The sequence below is a fragment of the Schistocerca cancellata genome, chromosome 2 (genome assembly GCF_023864275.1).
Source record: "Schistocerca cancellata isolate TAMUIC-IGC-003103 chromosome 2, iqSchCanc2.1, whole genome shotgun sequence".
NCBI lineage: Eukaryota > Metazoa > Arthropoda > Insecta > Orthoptera > Acrididae > Schistocerca > Schistocerca cancellata.
The window spans coordinates 22,270,545-22,291,232 of record NC_064627.1 but is presented as its reverse complement, the minus strand read 5'-3'; the positions used below and the strand labels follow the sequence as shown (position 1 = coordinate 22,291,232).

Sequence of the window (20,688 nt, the reverse complement as noted above, 5' to 3'; positions counted from 1 at the left end):
CAGGTCACACCACCTGAGAAACAGACGGAGGGACCAATCGGCATGGTCAGAAGGTATCAGCTCAGGCAATCACCCCTCCCCGGGCCTGGCCTTTACCAGGGGGTACGCGCGTGCCTTACATGTCTACCCAGGGCGGGAACTTACGCGTTACCCCGTCACCGGCTACGCGTGCGAACGCGTGGGTCGGCCTTCAGGCACGCACAGGGGGGAAGGAAGAAGAGGAAAAAGAAGAGAGAGAGAAAAAGAGGACAGACTGTCTCAAACGCCGAGGCGGAGACCAGAGAAGGCAAGGAGAAGAAGGCAATGAGAAGGCAAGGAGAAGAAGGCAATGAGAAGGCAAGGAGAAGAAGGCAATAAGAAGGCAAGGAGAAGAAGGCAATGAGAAGAAGGCAATGAGAAGAAGGCAATGAGAAGAAGGCAATGAGAAGGCAAGGAGAAGAAGGCAATGAGGAGGCAAGGAGAAGAAGGCAATGAGGAGGCAAGGAGAAGAAGTCAAGGGAAAGAGTAAGGAAGACAGTGAGGTGGAGAAGAACAAAGAAAGGAACCAACCAAAGAAAGGAAGAAACGAGAAGTGAAAAACCAAAAAGACCACAATTATAGGTCGTGGTACCGTCGGTCTCCGGACGTAGGCGCTAACTACCCCCGTGAGGGGGATGGACTCCTTTTAGTCGCCTCTTACAGGCAGGAATACCGCGGGCCTATTCTAATCCCCGGACCCGCAGAGGGAGTTACAAGACGATGAGCCACTTCAAAGATTCAACAGACAAACTGATTACCAACGACAAAAACAACTGTGAGTTACTAGAATCTTGAAAACTGCGAGGAACCAACAAAACTATCAGTTTTCGAACGGCCTCAAAAGGAAAACTCACCTTCAGAACCACCTTCACTGCATCAAATTGAACAATATACATCGGACAGATGAAAAACAACATAGCGCAAGGTGAAGACAGCATATTAACTGAGATGTGGAACCTGGGAGGGAAGCGGGCAGCTGAAACCATTTACGATGTTATTAAAGATTACTGGGAGCACAAAGAATACCAGAAGACTGGAAACAAGCCATAATTCATCCGCTACATAAGAACGGTGACAGGACAGACACCAGCAATTATCGACGCGTATCTCTACTCTCAGTCATCTACAAAATTATGTCCAAAGCTCTACTGAATAGGATAGAAGATCAAGCAGAAAACACAACTGGCAAGTACCAAGGAGGGTTCAAAAAATAGATGGTGCCCAGAGCAAATTTTTTATTTTAAAACTATCTTCAGGATCAGAACAATACGGAACCTAAACACGGTCGTTACATTCATTGATTTCAAAAAAATCATACTTATCTTTAGACAGACAGTATTCCTAACAGTGTGAGAACCCCCTCCCACCAGAGGTTCGCGTCCTCCCTCGGGTATGGGCGCGCCTGTGTTGTTCTTAGCAGAAGTTCGTTTAAGTCTAGGAGCTGACGACCTCAGCGCACGCGCGGTAAGAAGCAGGTAGCGACAAAACCACCACACAATTAGTCGAACAGACTCTCTCTCTCTGCCTCGTGATGGCTGGGTGTTGTGTGCTGTCCTTAGGTTAGTTAGGTTTAAGTAGTTCTAAGTTCTAGGGGACTGATGACCATAGCTGTTAAGTCCCATAGTGCTCAGAGCCATTTGAACCATTTTTTTGACTCTCTCAAGACAACTTCAAAAATTAAATTTCTAGGAAAAATTTCTGAACCCTTCAGATTCAACACAGGCGTTCGGCAGGGTGATGGGCTCTCACCGATTCTCTTCAGTTTGGTCTTAGACAAGGTCGTGAGTGAGTGGGACAAAGAACAAGAGAAAAACACCCATGTAGCAGAGGAAGATTTGAGGTGGAATGTCTCGCTTTTACTGACTATATTGTAGTAATTTCTAAGAACAAGACATGCAACGATAATCATAGAAACACTTCACAAAATTGCTGCTAAAATCGCATTACTGATATAAGAAAACGGAATAAGATTATCTTAAACACAACAGAGAAAAATATATACGAACGCAATACGATCACATCAAAAGAGTTGATAGGTATGTGGGAGAATGGATACAATCAAATGGGTTAGATAACACCACAAACAAGTAAGGGAAGATCGAAGAAAGTGAAATTAGCATACAAACTCACCCATAACCGACATAATGAAAGATTTCCAGGCAAAAATTAAACGCTATGCATGAGTAATGAAACCGGAAGCACTTTACAGAACCGAATGCCTAACACTGATTAAAAGAGATGAACAAAAAGAAATGGAAAAGAAAGGAAAATACTCAGAAAAATTTTCTGACTCGACAGAACAAAAATATCAACTGGAAGAAGAGAAGAAATGAAGAGCTATATAGAAACATAGAAATACTCACGGATAAAATAAGAAAGAGGGGATTAAAATTTTACAGTCATATGTATAGAATGAATGACAGCAGGCTAGCTAAGGAAATTTTTAACTTCACTTTCAAATTAAAAAATACCACGGAATGACTGGGAGAGACAAGAAAGGGTCGGAGAAAACACCATACAGAACAGAGGGTGTTTCAGGCTACAGGTCAATACTGTAAAATTTCCTGCCCTACAACGAAATTCACAACCTAGGAGGGTGATAAATGAACAGAGGCAGGCCATATGGCAGCGCATGGAGAATTTCTGGGAAGATGAAAAGGAAAAGATTGTACCATTGTCTTAGGTTCTAAGCCGTCTATAAATGGCCAAATTCCGTAAAACTTCTGTCGTTTAGTGTGAGTTTCCTCTTTCTTGTAATAATTTACCGTGAAACTTGGTCCTTGCCCCCTGACGGAATCTCTCGGTATTTAGGCCAGCCACTTACCCACGTGCTATGGCAGTGACAACATCGTGGGTCAGTCTCCTTGCCACGATACTGTAATGGGAGAAGATTCTGCGCAGTTAGTATTTGTGTATGAGCATGAAAAAGATGCATGTATAGACGCTCTCTTTAGCACAGAAAATAAAGTTGAGATAAATTTCTACTGCTATGACACATCAAAATAGGTTATAAAACTGTTCTCTGATATCGTGAAGAAGCGTCTGTATTATGAAATTAAAAATCCAGTTCCTGTGATGTACCTCTGGACAAGATACGACGGGCCTGAAATTTGGCACCGCAGCAAATGTGAGTATAATTTATCCTCACATTATCATTCATCCACGAACTTAATTGATGTTTTATCTGACAACTAAGAAATCGGCCAGAAATTTTCTGCATTATGTGTTTCACCCTTTTTTTATGAATTTGTTTCGCTTTCAGGAAATTGACCATACCTGAAAGACACTTTGAAAATGTGACTGGCACAGAACTAATGTAGGTTCATCGACAATAGGTCCACTTCAAATTCCATCACAGGAGTGGGAGTATTTACCATTATGAGTTAATAACTGTTCAAATTTCATCTTTGTTTCCTGTCACTATTCGCATGCCTTTCTTTGCATAAATCCAATATTCCCGTTAGCCACATTCGATAGGGAAACCACATACTTGAGTAATATTCTACGATGGGTCGCACATGTGTTTCTTAAGCAGTCTCCTCAGTATTTTGTCAGCATCCTACTTACGAATCCAAGTCTTCCACCTGCTTCACCTGCAACTAAATCTGTGTTGGTTTTTTTTTGTGGTTTTACGGCGCACAACTTCAATGGTCATTAGCGCCCTGACGACGTTAAGAATGCACCGCGAGGCAAAAGTTTAAAAAAACAACAAAAAGGGAAAACACGATAAAAGACAGACTGACAAGCATAGGATTAAAAAACAGCATCATCAAATGTCCTTAGTGAGGTTTGTCAAATTGATAAAACGAAGAACACGAGCAGCTGCTCGTGGGTCATCCGCTAAAACGGCATCTAAAGTACATGGCAGGTTAAGATCGAGACGCAGTGCGTTAAAATCCGGACAGGACATTAAAATGTGGCGGACCGTCAGCAATTGCCCAAATGGGCAGAATGGCGCCGGCGCAGCCGTCAGCAGATGGCGATGGCTGAACCGGCAGTGTCCAATCCTTAACCAGGCCAAAACTACCTCCTCCCGCCGAGAAGGGCGTGAGGAGGACGTCCAAGCCACGGGAAGAGGTTTCAAGGCCCGAAGCTTGTTGGCTGTAAGAGCAGCCCAATCGGCATGCCACAGCGATAAGATGCGCCGACAAATGACCCTGCTAAAATCTGACGAAGGGACAACAAGAAGCTGTCCGAGGCTGGAGGACCGCAGCCTTGGTCGCGGCATCTGCAGCTTCGTTCCCAGGGATACCGACATGGCCAGGGACCCACATAAAGCTAGCCGGAGAACCGACGTCCACCAGCTGCCGAAGAGAGCGTTGGATCCGGTGCACAAAAGGGTGAAGAGAGAGAGGGAGAAAGAGGACAGACTGTCTCAAACGCCGAGGCGGAGACCAGAGAAGGCAAGGAGAAGAAGGGAATGAGAAGGCAAGGAGAAGAAGGCAATGAGAAGGCAAGGAGAAGAAGGCAATGAGAAGTCAAGGAGAAGAAGGCAATGAGAAGGCAAGGAGAAGTCAAGGGAAAGAGTATGGAAGACAGTGAGGTGGAGAATAGCAAAGAAAGGAACCAACAAAAGGAAGGAAGAAACGAGAAGTGAAAAACCAAAAAGACCACAATCATAGATCGTGGAACCGTCCGTCTCCGGACGCAGGCACTAACTACCCCCGTGAGGGGGATGGACTCCTTTTAGTCGCCTCTTACGACAGGCAGGAATACCTCGGGCCTATTCTAATCCCCGGACCCGCAGGGGGATAAATCTGTGTTATCGTTCAGTTTTATATCGCCGCAAATTGTCATCCCAGGTGTCTTTCAGCTGACTGCGACACGCGCAGTCTGGTGATGACTTACCTGGTTTCGGGCAGCTTGCGGCGGCGAGATCTCCGTCTCGCTGAGGCGGGTTTCCGCTCTGCAGGTGTTCCCATCGAGGCAGCAGCAGCGCAGGCTGCGGCGGCGGCAGCGTCTGCGGCGTCGATTGGCACAGCTTCCACTGTAGCGCTCGGCTCCTCTGTCCTGTTTCAATACATCGCGTGTTTGAGACCAAACTAAAAAAGACTGGGTTTCTGTGAAGTTATGCTTACAACCAAACAAAGGTAAATTTTTATCAAAACTGGACATGGTTGTCTCACTGGGAATTCCGCGATCGCTCATGAAATAAAATATGGCGTTTCAGTCTTCGATCGCTATTCTTTATTTTCAATTACCGGTTTCGGGCTAGCTGCCCATCTTGAGATCTGTTAGACAATGTTAAAAATGTAATTAATAAGAGAGATACAGTTAGTGATAAAAATATCTTAGTTTACAAAAGAAATTTTGGAACGTATTAAATGCCAACATACCATATGTTGTAGTTACAGAGTAACTTGTCCGTACAGAACACACAGTTCACTGTCATAAGTAAAGTAAATTTCAATCTGTTAAAACATTATATCGCAGTATTTAAGAGTAACCTGATTGGTAACTGTAAAAAGTGCCCTCTACCTATAACAATTGTGCATCTGTTATTATTTCGCCGTATATATTATTGGCGAATATTCTTTTTCATAAAACAATTTTTAAGGTAATAACATATGAATAATCTTTTTGAGTGGACCATGAAACGAAATATTTTTACATTAATTTAAAATTTCTTTATAAAGAAACATAAAATATAATTAAAATGTAGAATTCTTCCGAAAATGTGCGTTTGCTCTTCTTTGTTTTTGATTGGTGGTGGAGTGGATTTCCCTACGTCAGAACGTATACAACGCCACGCCGAGTCGTCTTGCGCCGCGCCCAATTCACCTCGCCGCCTGTACGCTGAGGCCCGTTCCGCTGTAGCTGTTTCCTACTGGGGCGTGCTGTTGCATTCAAGGGTAAGCCTAAAACAGGTCTTTAAAAATCTCATAATAATTCCTGTGCATAAAATCACTTTGTTCATTAAGTAGTAGGCCTGGGGTTTTTCTTTGATGTGCGTATATTTCAATCTCTTCGAGCACGTTGAGATAGAGACTTTTTGGAGCTTTATGTAGCACCTCCATTTGTTCATTTATATTACTCACTTCATGTCTAATCTCTTTTACATGTGTTCCAAATGCTGTTCGATTGCTATGACTGGAATGTTCCCTGTATCGAATTTCAAAATTCCGCCCTGTTTGTCCTATATAATAACTGTCACATTCAGCACATTTAATCTTATATACTCCGGAATTATTGTATTTCATTTGTTTCGTCGTTGCTGGTTTATGTCTTAATCTATGTGCCATTTGCCCTTCGTTCTGAAATGCCACTGCGATGTTTTTTGGAAAGCATTTAGCAATTCTTTCCGACACATGCCCTTTGTATGTCAGGGTGACAAACTTCTTCTTAACTTTAATTTTCCTAGAATCGCTACTGATGCCCGCGGATTTGTTTTTGATCTTGTTAAACATACGTGTAACTTCTTGTGTCCTGTATCCGTTAGCTGCTGCTACTTGCTTAATAATACCCAGTTCTTTCTGCAACTCATCTTCCTGTAACGGCAATCTGAGGGCTCTGTTGCACATTGCATGAAAGTACGCTCTTTTATGCTGTGCCGGGTGGTGCGACGTCGGTACTATGATGTTGTCGGAGCAAGTGTCTTTTCTATAGACGCCGAAAACGTGCCTGCCTCCCTTCTTTCTGACGGTCAAATCTAAATAGTTAATCGCCCCATTGTTTTCCATTTCTAGTGTGAATTGAATTTTTGGATGCTGCTCGTTTAAAACTTTAGTCATTTCCTCTACGTCTTCTTTTTCCCCTTTGACGGTTTACGTCTCAGACACAAGATGTGCGTGATTTGTGAGCAAAGTAATGAGACTTACAACACTGCGGGCGATTTGGCAACACTGTATTATTCTACTTGTGTTGACTTGCGTGTTCGTACCTTCCAGAAGCTCAGTCCGAGTTTCAGCTCCGTACAGCCATCAAGGAAGTTCTGTTTTTGTTGCGCGTTATGAAAAGGGAACAGTGGAACATGGAGCAACGTTATGCAGTGAAATGCTGTGTTAAACGTGTAGAAACCGCAAGTATGGAAAGTTGTAACAGGCCTACGGAGAACATTCTTCATCGAGAGCACAAGTTTTTCACTGGCGCAAATCATTTTTGGAAGGCCGAGTACACGTTGAAGACTAACATCGCTGAGGGACGCTTTCAACTTCAAAAACCGAGGGTGTGCGGGCTCTTTTGAGATCAGACCGACATTTAACAATACGGGTGCCATGTTAAAAACTTTCACTGTGCATCAAATTTTGCCTCAAGATTTGTGCCAAAAAACTCATAGCTGAGCAGAAGGATAATCGAAGAAACGTATGCATTGATCTTTTAGAGAGGACTTCCAATGACTACGAGTGGTTCAGTGGTTTGGTCACAGCTGATGAATCTCGTATATCTGAGTAGGATCCTGAGTATGCGGCAAACTCAACTGCAAAAAGCTGAAATGAGCAAATCAGAACAATGTCATTTACTTTTTTGACAGTAGGGGTATCGTGCAGAAGGAATCTGTTCCTGTAGGAAAAACTGTTGACCAAATGTTTTATAAAGATGGTCTTGAAAGGCTCAGGAAAAGGGTGAATCGAGTGAATCGAGTGAAATCGCACACTGTACGTAACTGGATGCTTCATTATGAAAACACTCCGTTTCACACGGCCACTCTGATCACCGAGTTTTTGGCGTCAGAAGGCATTCCTGTCGTTCCACAAGGCACTTATTCGGCCGATCTGAAACATGACGTTTTTCTTTTTGCGAAATTAAAAAATTTACGACTGGAAAACATTCAAAAGAATGTGACGGACATATTGAGGGTCCTACCAGTAGAAGTGCCGCAGCGCTGCTACCGAGACTCGGAACACCGCCTCCGCCAGTATGTAGTTGCAAAAGGGAACTTCTTTGAAGGGGACAGTATTGTGTTTTGAAGAAAAAAAAACTCTGGTAGATAAAAATTCAGCCTCATTACTTTTCTTACACGCCTTGTGTACGTGATATACCAGCAGTGAAGATGCATGTCAGTTGAAATAAATTCCCATAAATATCAGTGAAAATTAAGTAGAGGAGAATTAAATGATGCTGTGATAAATAGCGATGAACTGAACCACATACAGATATCATTATGGTAACTGAGATAGAAGGTGGCTAGATGAGCTGATACTGACAGTGTGACAATGAACCAGTATGTCATACACAATGTGACTGATCTACAGTGTCCCGTATGTGACACTCGTAAAGAGTGTTACGTCTTAATTTGGTTCAGGACTTAGTAGTTTTTCATGTTGTTCATTTAACTTCGCTGATCTCCTCAGCTGTTACAGAGTCCACTTGCAAGGAAAGTACTCAAGTTATTAATGCTGAAACCAGTTTAAAATATAGAGATGGGTATTCCACCAACCACCAAGATCATGTATGTGTAAAAAAACTGCATTTGTGCATGATCGAAGTTTGTAGATCTATGGATTCAAACACGTATAGAGAAGCACAATTCGCTAACAAACAATACCGTGTGAAAGAATTATGTACAGCAATTCACAAAATCCGTAAATAAGGTATTATTTGACAAAAAAGCGAAACAATTGGTTGAAATTATATAATGACAAAAGCAGTACTGGCAGTCATATTCAAAAACAGACGTGGTGGTGTCGTCGTGCTGTACGTTTTTCACTTCTTCGCCGTCGAAGTACCAATGTGGAGTTTCAGTCCAGTGATTAGAACACAGCTGAATGGAACAGCCAGCACCAAAGGTCTGGACAACGTAACCTCTGGCTTTTGATATCTGACTACGGCAGTGTGGGCAGATTGCAAATAATGTAGCGTGTTCACATGTTAATCTTGTCAAATGTCCACTCTCTTTAATTCCCCTTTGTTATGAACGCTTCACTGGAACGCCGCATTTGTGCTTTGGTGACGAGTAAGGGAAGAACATACGACAACTTCTGTTTTGGAAGCTATGACTAAGTACTGCAGGTGTTAACACATTCTTTCAAGTATATTTCTTCCACAGTGTAACTGCTGACCCTCAGCATTTAGAAAAGGAACTGTCCTCTTCATGCACTTGTAAAGGGCCATCAAACCAGATTATCTTGCATTTCTAAAATCTGAATTTGCATTCATGCAATTTTAATGTCATTTTGCTACCATATTACACTGTAATGCAAAGGAGGTAATCGGATGCTATGTACCAGCATGTAGAAGACCGGGAGCAGGAATTTTTGGGCTATGAGGATACGAGCCTCTCACGATAGCAGGCAGTGGGAGAACATCCTATCACTGGAAATTCCAGGCAGAGTCACGACCCCTGGCTGACGGCTTTCTCTCTGGTGGGCCTCAGGGGACGGAGTGACGGACGCCCGCCATTTTTATAAAGGGGGGGGGGGGGGGCAGTTTTTTCACGAAAGCCTCACGTTCTGGGCAAGAACGCGCCAGCTCGGAACCACAGCTGTGCTGTTGTTTGGGACGTTTCAGAGAAATGGTTGCCGAGCTTCACGGAATAGCCGACAAAATGGCGTCACATGTAGTACCCCAATTACCATATTTCGTCGGCACCCGCCACCATGAAGATTCCCGCGGAAAGTCCAGGGGCAGGCTACCTTAGGCTGTTCGACTTTGACGTGAGCACAGATTTTTTTTTTTGTTGTGGTTTTAGGGCGCAAAACTTCTATGGTCATTAGCGCCCAGCCCGTGACTTAAGACAGTAAAAAACCGAAATTGAAAACCAGCAGCAATGGGAACAAACTCATAAAATTGGAGAAACTAAAAGTAGAAAGAATGCTTAAAAATCCACTACAGACAGGGGGTGAGTGTCCCCAAAAAAAAAACTTCAAATGACTGACGTCATTTCACTGTCACTAATAAACTGCAGAACGCGGTCGGCTGAGCGCGTGTCATCTGCTAAAATCGACGATAGATCAGGCGATAGCTGTAGACGGGAGCGTAACTGATTAAAATAGGGGCATTCAATTAAAAGGTGTCTGACCGTCCACGGCTGAGAGCAGTGGGGACAGAGTGGAGGAGGATCACCGCTTAAAAGATCTCTATGGCTAAAAAGACAGTGCCCTATCCGGAGTCTAGCTAAAATTACCTCCTCCCGACGACGCGTTCGGGAGGAAGAGGTCCAAGCGCAAGGAAGGGCTTTCACTTCCCGCAATTTATTACGGGGAAGTGTTGACCAATGCGCATGCCATAAATGAGCAACTTGGCGACAAACCGCTCCGTAGATCGGTGAAGGGAAGCGACTGAATAGCTGGCCGAGGAAGAGAGACTGCAGCCTTGGCCGCCATATCGGCCGCCTCATTGCCAAAGATACCAGCGTGTCCCGGGAGCCAGAGGAACGCCACCGAGACGCCCCCCAGGTGGAGCAAGCGCAGACAGTCCTGAATCCGGTGGACCAGAGGGTGCACAGGGTAAAGAGCTTGGAGACTGAGGAGAGAGCTGAGAGAATCGGAGCAGATAACGTACTGTATCCGCTGATGGCGGCGGATGTAGTGGACAGCCTGGAGAACAGCGTAAAGCTCCGCAGTATAAACCGAACACTGGTCGGGAAGTCGAAAGCGATTTGGGGTGTCGCCAACAATATAGGCACTCCCTACACCTAACGATGTTTTCGAGCCGTCGGTGTAAATAAATGTGGCGTCCGTCATTTGTGCACATAGAGCAGCAAATGCCCGACGATAAACAAGTGTAGGGGTACCATCCTTGGGAAAGTGACAAAGGTCACGGAGCAGGCAGATCCGGGGACGGAGCCAAGGCGGTGCTGTACCCCAAGTTGTCAAGAAGGTTTTCGGAAAGCGGCAGGAAAGAGAATGGAGCAATTGACGGAAGCGGACTCGCGGGGGTAGTAGGGAGGAGGAGCGGCCTGCATACCCTACATCAAAGGAGGCGTCGAAAAAAAGGTCATGGGCTGGATTAGCAGGCATGGAAGACAGATGGCTAGCATAACTACTCAGGAGGACTGCTCGCCGATTGGACAGCGGAGGTTCAGCAGTCTCAGCATAAAGGCTTTCCACAGGGCTAGTGTAAAAAGCTCCAGACACTAAACGTAATCCACGGTGGTGGATAGAGTCGAGACGCCGAAGAATAGACGGCCGAGCAGAGGAGTAGACTATGCTTCCGTAATCCAATTTTGAGCGCACTAAGGCGCGATAGAGGCGGAGAAGGACCACTCGGTCCGCTCCCCAGGAGGTACCATTCAGGACACGGAGGGTGTTAAGCGATCGCAGACAGCGAGCCGAAAGATAGGAAACGTGGGAGGACCAGCACAGTTTTCTGTCAAACATAAGACCCAAGAATTTAGCGACGTCTGAAAACGGAAGGTTGACAGGACCTAGATGTAAGGAGGGCGGAAGAAACTCCTTCCGTCGCCAAAAATTGACACAAACGGTCTTACTGGGTGAGAAACGGAAGCCGGTTTCGATGCTCCACGAGTGGAGGCGATCAAGACATCCTTGAAGACGTCGTTCAAGAAGGCTGGTCCGTTGAGAGCTGTAGTAGATCGCAAAATCGTCCACAAAGAGGGAGCCCGAGACATCAGGAAGGAGACAATCCATAATGGGATTTATGGCGATGGCAAACAGTACAACACTCAGCACGGATCCCTGGGGTACCCCGTTTTCTTGGGAGAAAGTACGGGAGAGAGTAGTGTTCACCCGCACCCTAAAAGTGCGCTCTGCCATAAATTCGCGAAGAAAAAGGGGCAGCCGGCCTCGAAAGCCCCAAGAGAACAGTGTGCGAAGGATGCCTGTCCTCCAACAGGTATCGTATGCTCTCTCCAGATCAAAAAATATTGCTACCGTTTGGCGTTTCCGGAGAAAATTGTTCATGATATAAGTGGAGAGAGCAACAAGATGGTCAACTGCAGAACGATGCTTCCGAAATCCGCATTGGGCTGGTGTTAAAAGACTGCGGGATTCCAGCCACCAAGCTAAACGGTAATTCACCATACGCTCCAAAACCTTACAGACACTACTCGTGAGAGAAATGGGGCGATAGCTAGAGGGGAGATGTTTGTCCTTTCCAGGTTTCGGAACGGGAACGACAATAGCTTCCCGCCACCGTTTAGGAAAGGTACTGTCGGTCCAAATTCGATTATAAAGGCGAAGGAGGTAACGCAGACTAGCGGTTGGTAAATGCAGCAACATTTGGACATGGATACCATCCGGTCCTGGGGCGGAGGAGCGAGAAGATGAGAGGGCATGTTGGAGTTCCCGCATGGAGAAAACAGTATTGTAGCTTTCGTGATTTTGGGAGGAGAAAGCAAGAGGTCGCACTTCCGCTGCACGTTTCTTCGGGAGAAACGCTGGCGGGTAATTTGAAGAGCTCGAAATCTCAGCAAAGTGCTGACCCAACGAGTTAGAAATTGCGACGGGGTCCACTAAGGTATCATGCGCGACAGTGAGCCCAGAAACCGGGGAGAAACTAGGCGCGCCTGAGAACCGTCGAAGCCGACTCCAAACTTCCGAGGAGGGAGTGAAGGTGTTAAATGAGCTAATAAAGAATTTCCAGCTTGCCTTCTTGCTATCGCGGATGACGCGACGGCATCGCGCACGGAGCTGCTTATAGCGGATACAGTTGGCCAAAGTAGGATGGTGACGGAAAATGCGAAGAGCACGTCGCCGCTCACGTATTGCGTCACGGCATGCCTCGTTCCACCAAGGAACTGGGGGGCGCCGGGGCAATTCGGAGGTGCGTGGTATTGAACGTTCCGCAGCTGTAAGGATAACGTCGGTAATGTGTGTGACCTCATCGTCGACGCTGGGAAAGCGACGGTCATCGAATGTCGCGAGAGACGAAAAAAGTGTCCCATCTGCTTGGGCAAACTTCCAGCGTCGCGGGCGCATATATAGCAGTTGAGGCTGCATTCTGAGGACACATGGAAAGTGGTCACTCGAGTGTGTATCATCAAGGGCGAACCATTCGAAGCGCCGAGCTAGCGGAACAGTACCGACCGCAAGGTCCAAATGAGATAAGGTTGTCGTGGAGGCAGACAAAAATGTGGGGACCCCAGTGTTGAGGCAAACTAGATCCGCTTGGTGGAAGACGTCTAGCAATACGGAGCCACGTGGACAAGGGTGTGGAGATCCCCAAAGCGGGTGGTGGGCATTGAAGTCCCCAACCAGCAAATAGGGGGGTGGAAGCTGACCAAGAAGATGAAGGAGATCAGCTCGTGCCATTGGTGTGGACGATGGAATGTATACAGTACAAAGAGAGAACGTGTATCCGGAAAGTGAAAGACGGACGGCGACAGCTTGGAAGGAAGTGTTTAAGGGGATTGGGTGATAATGGAGAGTATCACGGAGAAGAATCATGAGTCCTCCATGGGCTGGAGAGCCTTCAACAGAGGGGAGATCATATCGGACAGACTGAAAATGAGGGAGAACAAAGCGGTCATGGGGACGCAGCTTTGTTTCCTGAAGACAGAAGATGACCGGCGAGTAGGAGCGTAAGAGGACCGACAATTCATCCCGATTGGCTCGAATGCCGCGGATATTCCAGTGGATAATGGACATGGGGTGAAAAGAGAATGGAGGAATGTGACCAAAGTTGCTGTCAACTCAAAGACTGCTCGGAGCTAGCAACCGACAGCATGGAATGGCATTCAGCCGAAGGCAGAAGATCCTGATCCATAGGTTGGTCAGGAGCAGTCCCTGCCACCAGCGATCGGCCGGTTGACCGGCCACCAGCAGTGCGCCTCGGCGACACAGAAGATGGCCGAGGGCGATTTCCGCCAGGTGGTGCTGTAGAGGGGGCACGCCTTGGCGGAGAAGGAGAGGAACTGGGTTTCTTTGTAGCCTTCTTGGAAGAATGTTGTTTAGATGAAGGAGGAACCGATGGTTGTGAAGCTGCGGTACGTAAAAACTCTTCACGAGTATGCTCTTTTTTCGAAGACTTGGCGTCCGACTTTTGGGCTCGAGATGTAGCAGAACCCGACGAAGGGTGAGCCATAGAGTGGGCAGGCGAAAGTGGTGAGGTTGAACGAGCGATCTTTGCGCTGGCCGATCTGACGACCGTGGTACTAAAGGTGAGGTCGCAAGTCTGCGTGGCCGCCTCCTTTGTTGGCCGAGGAGAAGCAAGGACAGTGCTGTATTTTCCTGTCTGAGGCACGGTGGGCTTGCGACTGGCGAATAATTTTCGAGCAGCAAAGGTCGACACCTTTTCCTTCACCCTTATTTCCTGGATGAGCTTCTCATCCTTAAAAACGGGGCAATCTCGAGAGGAAGCAGCGTGGTCACCCATACAGTTGATGCAGCGAGGGGATGGAGGTGGACAAGCACCCTCATGGGCATCCTTGCCACACGTAACACATTTGGCTGGATTGGAACAGGACTGGCTGGTGTGATTGAACCGCTGACATCGATAGCAACGCGTAGGGTTTGGGACGTAAGGGCGAACGGAAATTATCTCATAGCCTGCTTTGATTTTCGATGGGAGTTGAACTGTGTCAAATGTCAAGAAGACAGTGCGGGTTGGAATGATGTTCGTGTCAACCCGTTTCATTACTCTATGAACTGCCGTTACGCCCTGGTCAGAGAGATAGTGCTGAATTTCTTCGTCAGACAATCCATCGAGGGAGCGTGTATAAACGACTCCACGCGAGGAATTCAAGGTACGGTGCGGTTCCACCCGGACAGGGAAGGTGTGGAGCAGAGAAGTACGCAGCAATTTTTGTGCCTGGAGGGCACTGTGTGTTTCTAACAACAGGGTGCCATTCCGTAATCTGGAACAAGACTTTACAGGACCTGCTATTGCGTCGACTCCTTTCTGAATAATGAAAGGGTTGACCGTGGAGAAGTCGTGACCTTCATCAGACCGAGAAACAACAAGGAACTGTGGCAACGATGGAAGAATCGTCTGTGGCTGAGACTCAGTATACTTACGTTTGTGAGCAGACTTAGTGGAAGGTGAGGAAACCATTGCGGAAGAATCCCCCATGATTACCGGCGTCTCCGATGGCGCGCTCCTCCCTTGTGGGGGCCCTCTCTGAGGGCACTCCCGCCTTAGGTGATTGTTCACACCTCAGGTCACACCTCCCGACAAACGGACGGAGGGACCAATCGGCATTTTCGGAAGGTATCAGCTCGGGTAATCACCCCTCCCTGGGCCTGGCCGTTACCAGGGGGTACGTACGTGTCCTACCTGTCTACCCGGGGCGGGGAATTACGCGTTACCCCGTCACCGGCTACGCACGAAGGGCGTGGGTCGGCCTTCAGACACGCACAGGGAGGAAGAAAGAGAAAGGGAATGGAAGGAAGAGAGGTCTCAAACGCCGCAGCGGAGAAAAGAGAAAGAGAAGAGGTAAGGAAAAGAGAAGGACAAAGGAAGGAAGAAGACAGAGAAGGACAAAGAAAGGAAGAAGACATAAATGCAAGGAAGGCAAGGAAGGCAAGGAATGCAGTACATTTACGAGGGTCCGTCTCCGGACGTAGGCACAAACCATACTCCCAGATGGGGAGAAAGAGAAGGAAAGAGCCAGAGGTGAGGGGAGGAGGGGCGAAGATAGGGATGGGGAAGGATGCGGAATGGGAAGGTATGCAGCCCGGAAAGGAAGGAAGGCCACATTAGCTCGGGGTCCCGTGCTCGCTACGCACGTATCCACAAAAGAGTTGTGGACCCCCTGGGGGGGAGCACAGATTTGCAGTCGCCGTCGGGAATTGGCGGGAAGGAATGGTATTGGCGCCTACGTTGACGGAGTATGGTAGTGAGAGTCTTGACTAATTTGTTGTAAGGCCACAACTGGCGAAAGCTCTGTTTATCAGCGACGATTGGCCGAGTTCTGGCACAGTGGAGCGACTGTTCTTTGGGTGCAGGACGGAAGAGAATTTGGGAGCTGGTTGCTGGTCGCTGCGGAAGTCACCCGGACAGAAACTGTTTTTTTTTCTCTCTCTCGCTCTTCGACATCTCCATGCAGCAGCCGACCACGAGCAGCAGCCGTCACCAGCACACCGCCCTGCGCCGTGCTGTCGGTAATACACGCAGCTGTCGCCTATAGGGTTTCCTTTTGATTTTCAGTCGCACAAAATTCGAACTGAGGTTTTCCAGCGGTTGCATCTGTAGACCCACTCTGCCCCATTGGGTGATACCATAGTACTGCAACCGATTACCCACTTCTTTATCGATGTTATACATTTCGCCTGTTCTCTTTGCTCCCCCTTGTCGCAGTAGAGAAACACTAGAGTTCAGGCAAAGTCGATTGTACAAGGTTCTAACCAACACCTCTTAAGTGAGGACTATTTAAATGTTTGGTTTACGTTAATGTACATGATTGTTCCCTGTACAAGTCGATGACCAATTTTTGTTCCGTTTAAAGAAAATAAACGTAACTAACTTTGCAGGAGGGCACTTACCTATTAAACAGACACACTCACCAGAATCCTTTCCCATCATCATTATTGCAGGGGAACTTCAATTAATTTAATGAATCAATTATGTGAGAAGCTAGTCACTCCACGTAGGATTTATATCAGGACAAATACAAGATTGCGTTACACAGTTTGTGCAGATTCAACATAAACTCACCTGGGCGTAATCTGCTTAGCATCGTCATTTTCCCCCCAATCTTACGTATCAGTTAACGGTCGCACAATAGCAACCACGCGGCTAGTTTCCATCTATCAGTTGACACACAACACACTGATTTAACTGTGTGTAAATAGGCTGGAAGAATCATCATTGTTCTATCAGATTATTGCGATAAATCATTAGAAACACTATCAAGTGTAATATGTCTGGGGAAAGCCTTCAGAAACCATCTGGAATGGAAGGATCATATGAACTAAGTGTACGAAAAGCAGACGCCAGAAACATTCATTGCAATAACATGGAAATGTAATGAACTCCCTGGCAAATTAAAACCATGTGGTGGACCGAGACTCGAACTCGGGACCTACTGCCTTTCGCGGACAAGTGCTCTACCATCTGAGTTACCCAAGCACGACTCACTACCCATCCTCACAGTTTAAATTCTGCAAGTACTTCGTCTCCTACCTTACGGAAGTTTCATCCTTCCAAGAAAGAGGTGCTTTTTAAAAACTTCGTTGGATTCATTCTTCGCACTGCTCGTCACTTTGTAATAAAGCAAGAGTAATACAGAAGGTATAATACTGCGAGGGTCGTTCAATAAGAAAACCCCCACATTTTTTTCTCAGAACATATTTATGGTTAAGAGTCACACCTGGTGACAATGTAAATAAACATGTCTTGTACAAGTCCTATTTTTTTCTAGGTAGTGTCCATCACCTTCTATGGCCATACGCCAATGTTGTCGAAGAGCATGTTTTCCCTGCTAGTAGAAGCTCTTGTCCTGCAGGCGTAGCCATGTTTTCACTGGATGACTCACACACTCGTCGTCTTCAAACTATGTTCCCCGTAGAGAATCTCTAAGCGGCCCAGTGAGACGGAAGTCCGAGCGTGCCAGGTGTGGACTGCAGGGTGGATGAGGGAATGCTGTCCAACCCTGTTTGGCGATCTATTCCCAGGTTCTCATACCTGTGTGTCGGAGTGCAATATAGTGTTGGAACGAGATTTCTGCTCGATTCTTGTCCAATTGAACACGTCGGAAACGTTTCCTCAGTTTATTCAGAGTCTTCACGTGTGCCTCTGAATTGATGGTTGACCCTCTTGGCATCACATCCACGAGAACGACGCCATCACAGTCCCAGGAGACTCACCATGACTTTTCCAGCAGAGGGGGTTGTCTTGAATTTCTTCTTTTGTGGTGAATAGGGATGATACCACTACATGGACTACCATTTTGTTTGCGGTGCAAAAGGGTCCCCGCAGCTTACATCCTCCATAAGGATCCATGACAGAAAGACCTCTCCGACGGTCTCAAAGTGCTCCAACAATTCAGATGAAATGGTCTTTCTTTTAATCTTGTGGTCCGCTATGAGTATTCGTGGAACCCATCGTGAGCACCTCTTTGAATATCGGAGAGTCTGTCATTGCAGACGCACTTCCAATGCTGGCCGACAACTGTAGAGCAATTGTCGAGTGGTTATAAGGCGGTCGGCACGAATAATGGCATCCGCACGCTTCAGCTTGTTCGGAGCAGTGGCTGTGGCAGGACGTGCCGAGCGTGGCTGATGATGGAGCTCTTGGCTCAAATGGCTCTAAGCGCTATGGGACTTAACATCTGAGGTAGTCCCCTAGACTTAGAAGTACTTAAACCTAACTAACCTAAGTGCATCACACACATCCATGCCCGAAGCAGGATTCGAACCTGCGACCGCAGCAAAGGCGCAGTTCCGGACCGAAGCGCCTAGAACCGCTCGGCCACAACGGCAGCCCATGGAACTCTGTTTCTGCATTTCGTGAGGCCGTAACTTTGTTTACTCATCGCCCAACTGTACTATCAACTGCAGCATCGCCTTATACTGCACACAAACGTTTGTGGATGTTCACCACGGTTTCATTTTATGCACACGAGAATTCCATTACAGTACGCTGCTTGTGATGTGAGTCGTACGTTGACGCCATTTTGACGCTGTACTACGGCTCTGCCATCTGCCACAACGGTTTGAAACTTCATCGGCGCACAGAAAAAACATCAAGTGTGAAGCATCGACCAGGATGTTTGTGTATAATAATGGCTTTTTTATAAAATGCGGGGCATTGTTTATTGAACGACCCTAGTAGGAAGAGCAGGGCGTTTCCACAAGAGTGCTGTAGGGGAGCTCTTAAGCTTAGCAGGTAGGCCCGTGAACTCTAGTGACAGAAGCTACAAGAGCGACGTCGTGCATCACGAAGTTGTTAACTACTGCACCTCCAAAATAGCAAGTTACAGCAATGATCAGGCCTCATACTGCTTCACAAGACGTTCATCAGCGAAATAATGACGTTGGGGGAAGTCACTGTCCCTCTGTGTCATTCGGAATATTACGGTTGTTCTTCCCGTGAACCATGCGCGACTGACGTCGCAAAGAGGCAACTCTAAGAGGTACGGTAAGCATCCTCGGCCGAACACTGAAATGAGGCTTACTGCTGGGAGAGCATTATAGCACCACCCACAAGCAGGCGCACTATAGTACCTTCCTTAACATGGACGTAGTGCTGCTGGATAGCGATGACAAGGACGTCAGGTTTTGGGTCCGAGGTTCTTCCTTGTGTGACGTCGTCGTTCTGTTCCGACCTGTCTGAAGAATCTTACTCGGCTCTGAATCCGAAATTGCGTTTAATCAGTCTGCAGCCAACACAGCGCAGCTGCCGGTTTATATTTAGTCTCTAAGCGATATCTTTGGCCCTGTCAAGGTGAAAAAAGGCACCCACTAAATGGAAAAACTGTGGTAGGCATTCACTATCGAATCATTTGATTGCTCTTAAGATTTAATTGCAGTGATATAATTTACGATGCAATTATTAAGTATTATCCAAGAAAAACCAGTTTAGGTACCTTCAGTCAACGAATTTCCGACGTATTAAATCTAGTGACACATACCTGGCCTCTTGCGACTTGTGGCGTCGGTTCCTTCGTTTCTTGTGCTTTGATGTCTCTGGTGCAGCAACATCCTTTATATCATCAATGACTTCCTCCATAAAGGTGGGTCCGGCTGTCCTGTTTTAGTAAAGTGTCTATGAGTTCACATTAAAACAGTATGCATGCTGTGAGGATCATACGCTCACACCATTGTCTGAGTTTTGTTCATTTACAGCAAAATAAGTATTTAGGCTTTTAATCTTGTTAATACAGGGCAGGTTATGAGAGCGAATTCGTCGTAAAGTTAAGTGATCTCTATAATATTTGGACGTAGAACTCTGTTCTGTGAGCAGGGAACTTTAGCTGGCTTTTAGATTCCGTGTATACATTAGTTAGGTAAGAAGTTTGTATCGGTCTGTAAGTTGTTAAAGATTATTTACTTGTTTTCAGTTATGAAGCTTATGTCATTTCCTTTTAGGATGTCCAAAACAGGTAAGTATCTGACACCGTAATGCAATACGTCATCAGAAGACGCACACATCGACCACAAAACTTCCGTCCTTTAGCTAACCTACGAAATCTTCAGTCGCTCTTGGTCTTGTTCCTACAAATAGCCAAACAGATTTGGTGCTCCAGAAACATTTTGTGTGGTGAGAATATTTACTCTCACAGTCTCTAGGGTGTCCCAGTAGATGAGTCTCTGTTGTGAAAATGACTCTCATAAATTATTTGTAAGTGCAGTTAATTCCTGAAAACTCTATATTTAATTTCGTGTTGACATAACTAATTATGTGTCACTATCGCTTAGAGTGGAAACAAAAGGCATAGGCAATGTATAATTCAGATACCAAGTATGTAAATATGTATTTCATTATTAACTAGAAAGTAGTTCCACTTGTATATTTTAATATCTGACTTCGTACAAAACCATCTGTGATGGCGTTTCTGAAAAACAATGTCAGCTTCTTTCAAGAGGTAATTACAGGTACAATTAAAAATCTGGGAAACAAGGCTACAATTTGTCGAGTTATACTCTACCTCGCAACACAGTTTTTCTGACAACAGAGCGTATGAGCAAGGTTAAGCGAAATAAAGGACAGTTGTCACTCTTAGTTCAGCTAGTTTGAAACAATTCATTTTGTTGTTGTGACTAACATCCGTTGTAAGACTCACGTGGTTACAGAAACGGGAAGTATTTTCTTTCGTGTTCTAATGACACTTCTTTCATATTGACCAGTATGGCCCGCAGTATTGTAGCTTTGATGGTGTTTGTCTACAGT

The 20,688-nt window shown here is 46.2% G+C and overlaps 1 long non-coding RNA gene across 1 annotated transcript in view; it reads right to left on the bottom strand.

The window, feature by feature from the left end:
• Window positions 1-4,922: 4,922 nt before the first annotated feature.
• LOC126143607 (uncharacterized) overlaps window positions 4,923-20,688 on the bottom strand; it is a 30,497-nt gene continuing 14,731 nt past the window's right edge. The window contains exons 2-3 of the long non-coding RNA XR_007529750.1: window positions 19,430-19,546; window positions 4,923-5,028 (exon numbers count right to left, since the gene is read on the bottom strand). This is a non-coding gene — a long non-coding RNA (uncharacterized LOC126143607). The remainder of the gene's footprint in view (window positions 5,029-19,429; window positions 19,547-20,688) is intronic.